Raw genomic sequence first — 5,990 nt, forward strand, 5'->3', positions numbered from 1 at the left:
TAGCTAAGGTCAATGACCTTTGACCTTAAAAGATCAAGGTCATCAAAGGTCAAGATCACGAGATATGCCCCTTTAAACTTTGAAAAAATTCAACCGGAAGTTGCAAAAAAGCAAAATCGAGAATCGAAAAACGTCTTCCTAATCCTAATGTAATTTTTTTTTTTATCTTCTTTCATTTGACACCAAAATCATTTAAATCGGATAAGCCGTTATGTCTGAATAAAAATCGAATCACTTCAAAATGGCAGTCAAAGTTTCACGTCTGGTCCGGTTTTTTTTCCTTTGTTTTTTTTGTCATAACTTTGTCTACCTCTCAGCATAAAATTTTTTGACCTCTACAAATTACACCAGCAGTTATTCAACCGGAAGTGAAAATCGATTTCCTGTTTATACCGGAAGTGAAGTTGAAAATTTGACTGTACCATTTTATTTACTTTCTTAAACTGTTCAATTTTTTTCAGATCAATCTGCGACAAATTTTCGAATTTTGAAATTTTTAAAGTGCTATTCTTTCAGATTTTGCCAGTAGATTCCAAAAATGCAAACCCAAAGAAAATCTACCGAAAAATACGACTTCTAGAGCCGATTTTCTATTCTTGCACACATTGAACGGTTTTGCAAAAAAGATCCAAAATATATTTATGAACATCGTCGCCTATATCCAAGGTTCGTGAATGTTGCAACTATTTTACTCTAAGCTCAGGAAGGTGTGTAAAAATCGAAAAAAAAACTAGAGCCACACGTGGCACAGAGTTGGACTTTGCAAATGTAGCAAAATGCCAAAAACTTTAAAAAAATCAACCTTCTACGATAATTACATCACGCGCAAGAGCAGTCTAAAGTTGAGAAGAATTCTTTGGAAGATTGTTATAACGGAAGTGGACAGACCTCACTAATGAAAGTATCAGAAGTTAGCCAAGGTCAATGACATTTGACATTGAAAGGGAGACGGTCAACAAAGGTCAAGGTTACGAGATACAAGTCATCAAAATTTTTAAATATATACGGCTATAAAACCGGAAGTTGAGATAGGACAGCAAATATAAAGCTGAAACAATTGACCTATTAACACAAATTGGCCAAAATAATGAGGTAATTGTGGGCAAAGTTCCTTTTTGAACAAATGTATCCTATGCGAGTTATGCCCCTTTTCCAAAATGTAAACAATTAGTAATTCAACCCGGATGTGCCACGCCCACCTCAACTTTTTTCTCATAGGTTAATTTATATTCAAATTGTCTTGTGTTCCAAGGTTCAATGTTCTACATAAAATAGGCCATAAGATATATACACACCAAGCTCAAAGAAACACAGAAATATTGTAAAAAAAAAAACTCAAATTCACGAATTTCAGTTTTGCTTTAAAAAAACGATTGTTATAAATCACTTGAAAGAGCATGAAAAGCACATTAAGAATCCGAAAAAATTAACCCTCTAGGTTAATTAGGTCACGTGCTAGAGCAGTCCAAAGTTGCGAATTTGGCTGTTTTCGGACAGCTATAAAACCGGAAGTACATGTCGGAGGTCAAATGTCAAAGTATTAACGATAGCTAAGGTCAAGGTCATCAAAGTTCAAGATCACGAGATATGACCCTTCAAACTTTGAAAAAATTCAACCGGATGTTGCAAAAAAGCAAAATTGAGAATCGAAAAACGGCTTCCTAAAATCATTTAAATCGGATGAGCCATTATGTCTGAATAAAAATCGAATCATTTCAGAAAAATCAATATGGCGGCCAAAGTTTCACGTCTGTTCCGGATTTTTTTTCTTCGTTTTTTTTTGTCATAACTTTGTATACCTATCAGCATAAAAATTTTTACCTATACAAATTACATCGGAAGATATTCAACCGGAAGTGAACATCATTTTCCTGTTTAAACCGGAAGTGAAATTGAAAATTTGACTGTACCATTTTGTTTACATTCTGAAACTGTCTTTGCTCAATTTTTTTTCAGATTAATCAGACAAAAAGCTAAAAAAATAAAAAAAAATGCAAAATTTGGCAAAAAAAATGTCTGCGGCAAATTTTCGAATTTTGAAATTTTGAAACTGCTATTCTTTCAGATTTTAACAGTAGATTCCAAAAATGCAAACCCAAAGAAAATCTACCGAAAAATACGACTTCTAGAGCCGACATTTCGATAACAAACTGGGACTTTGCAGTAGCGAAGTCCACAAAAAAGAACTGACACTTCGCTAACAAACTGCGGTAGCAAAAATCCCACCAAAAATGGGAAACGTTAAAAAAAATGAACAGTATGTTAAAACAGGCTCAAAAGACATTGGTGAAGGCTATCCCCTAGCAATTTCTGTGGGGTCTTGTACAAGCCTTGTGTAGACTGACCTTCAAAATTAAATGAAAAGCCAAGGGTTTATCTCTATTAAAATTGATAAGTGTTCATCATTCGAGTATGTTTTTATTTGTAACCGTGTTTTTGACCAAGTGAGTTTTGATTAGAAATTTAATTTTCAATTTCTAAATAAAACTGCTAACTCTTACAGTTTGTGTTTTTTAGGTAGGTCAGGATCAGACCCAACACCATGATTTTGACATGAAGATTTCACGCTATTCAAATTCAACTCTGATCCATAATTAAACACAACCAGATAGAAAATGTCAAAAATGTTGTCTCTTATTTATATAAAACAGAGTATTTATTCTTTCCAAAGATATGAGTGGATAACTGTGCTGTGTTAGAGTGCTATTATTGAACCAAAGATTTGAGAGGGTTACTGATTGACTCACAAAGGGGAATAATTTGTTGTCTGTTGCTGGGTTAAAAGTCCATTAATCAGAAGTTCGTTTCGAAATGAAATGAAATGCATTTAGGAGCATCAGCACCAAACGGGCTATATAGCTCCAGAACTCAGTATAATTATCATGTCATAAAAAAGAAACTAAAACATTAAACAATATATAATAAAAATAACATTATCAAAGGAAAAAACAAGATGATAAAACCAAATCAGAGGAAAAGTGATTTAATGACTACAAAAAACACTAAAAACAATATCACAGGTAATACACCAAATGGTGGTATTAAAAGCAAACAAAATATTAAAAACAAACAATGACTAATCTATTTAAACTTAAAATAAAGACCTGCTTGTTTTAATAAAGCCACAACCTTCTCATAAAGAGAAGGTTGAGCAAATAAATGATGTAAAGGTTTGAGATGCTTGCACTCAGAGTTTCACTGTCAGGCGGACCTGGCTGTGGTTTTTAAGACTTTATCAATCATGGAGTCGACCGTGTTTTTATACGCCCACATAAAATGGGGGGGGGGGGCGTATATTGCTGTCACCCTTCGGAATTGATCGAACCACAGACATCTGAATGATGAATTGAAATGGTGGCAATTGAATCAGTGTACCTTATTCATATAAAGAAATTTAGAAAACTTTTTTTTACAATCCCCTCAAGGTAATGATTTTGTAGTCTATTCTCTTTTTGTAGCTCTATACAAGTTTAAAAAAGTATTAAATGATTTATCAAATAGAAACAAGATAGCAGAAGGAGAGATCAGAGATCAGGAGTTAGTCACAGAGGACAAAGGTATGGTAGCTGATAGAGGGGACCGCCACGAGATAGAAGACATAGACATGATTGCTAATGGAATGGACAAGAGGATAGGGAACAGATAGAAGATATAGCCATGGTAGCTGATCGAGTGGACAGAGAAATGGTAGTGTAATAGAGGCAATATATTTTAATTGTAAATATTATTTATTTTAGCCAGATATTATTTTTACTAACATACTGTAATCACTTTTCAATTTCAGTTCAACTGAGTGAACTCTTCCTTTCTTCACTCACTCATGCTTATTTCTTCTCATATTTTTCTTTCTCTCCATTGGTCTGTCCTTAGTTTCACCTTTGTGTATATTGGTTAACCCTGGATTGTGACTATTTCCTATAGTTTTGTTTTCATTAATTTTATATATTTCAAAGTGGAAGGTGTTTCAACTCCCTTATTGAAATATAGAAAGATCCTTCAATGATTTAAATTTGTATTTTTCATTTCAATTTGGATATCATTGTGTCTAAGGATTTATTAGTATATTTGACTAGACCTCAATTGTTGAATTCAAGCCTTTAGCTTGATTGACTCCTTAAACCCCTTTTTGCTTAGGGGTTTTTTTGTTAAGTAATAAAGTTTTATCAACCCATTTGGATGTGTGGTTAATTAGCCTACCCTAATTCCTGACCAACCATTTCAGTAGCTTACAGAGAAGAGATAGATACAGACAAGACAGTTGGGGGATATATGTTGTCCGACAGAAGAGATAGCAGACAAGGTAGCTGACAGAGAGAAAGGATAAATGGTAGCTGACAGAAAGGATAGCGACGATATAACAAATATGCAATAAATTATGTTAGATAACCTGTTAGTAAGGCACGAAAAACAGAGACAAGATGGTAGTAGACAAAATAGTTCACAAGTACAATCAGGGAAAATAATGATGTCTGGTCAAATGTTTTATCTGATGAACTCTTTGAAGAGCTTGAAGACATCATGGAAATTGACGAAATATGTTAAGCAGGTAGAAGCAGATAGGGGAAATACAGTCAACTGAAAGAATGGATACAGCACAGCAAATACAGACCGCTTCCATGGATAGTGAAAATGATAATGAAGAAGTTTTAAAACATTATTCTAAGGAAAATGATTTGATGAAGGACACAAATAATCCTGAAATTTATATTGGGAAAGTGTTGAAATCCGACTATAAACACACAAAAAGGGAATATAGTGTACAATTCATTTCAGTGCTGTTATTTCTGCAGAAAGTTAATTCTTCACATCAGACCTCATTTGCGTGCAAAAATAGCGACATCAAGAAAGTATCTGATGCCTATGAAGATAAGAGTGGGAAAGATTTCGGGGAAGGGAGGGTTTGATTCTCCCAAATGTACAGGCCTAGAGTGGAGCAGACACTTTATTTAGAAATTAGGATTAAGGGTTTTGATACTGGGTTTTCTTTTGTTCTGATCTGAAATTGGAAAGAGTAACTCGCCCGATTGGCGAGAAATATAAATTGTTTAATTATCATAAGTAACGTAGTTTCACCACTGTAACTTTCATCTCGTTAAACCTCTTGTTTGAATCCTTGTTTAGTCTTTGAACACTAATCTGTATATCGTATAATTAACTAGTTAACTCTTAATCTATTGATCTTGCTCACTTTTTGCTATGTTAATTTTCTTATTCATTCGTTATTAGTTCAGCCACACTTCTCTAAAAAAAATGTCAAAATGCAACATGAAATTGTTTTTCAACTGCAACTGGTGAATTTGAAATCCGCTGTAAACTTATTGAGGGCGTTAATAATCATAATCCAGATCTCTTGTCAGGATGGGATACGGGCTCCAAGTATCGTTAAAGAGTTTTACGCCGAGACTACAGATCTTCGGACCGAGGAACTAATCACACCCCTTGAACTCTTTACCGTTTTTCAAATTTTCGTTATCGAATTCCTTTTTCAGATGTATTTCTGGAAACTCTAAAGAAGGATGTGAGAAATTCGGTTCGGTCAGCATTCGCAGAGGGAACGAATAAGAATTTACGTTCTCAGTGCAAAACCTTCTTTATGTTTTGTTTGTTCTTCAAACCCATTCCCGCTGTTTCTAGCACTATGTCACTGTAAATATCTCAGTAGAAGCTTTAAATCTGTAGCTTCCATTGTTAATTACATAAATGACATTAAGATACTTCAAATTTTTTGAACAGGATTTTTTTTAATTCAACCTCATGATGAAAGGGATTGCCCGATTAAATCCTCATTGTCACAAAAGAGCTATGCCAAATTACACCTAGTATTCTGATAGAATTGCACGATATTTTAGATATACAGCAACCTAATGATGTTACATTCTGGTGCTATTTGTTTGCATTTTACTTAATGTGTAGAAAAATTTAATTTGTAATCAAACTTTCGACCCCTCAAAACAACCATGTATAAGAGATGTCTGCATTCATGACAACTC

This window comes from Lottia gigantea (assembly GCF_000327385.1).
Source record: "Lottia gigantea unplaced genomic scaffold LOTGIsca_161, whole genome shotgun sequence".
NCBI lineage: Eukaryota > Metazoa > Mollusca > Gastropoda > Lottiidae > Lottia > Lottia gigantea.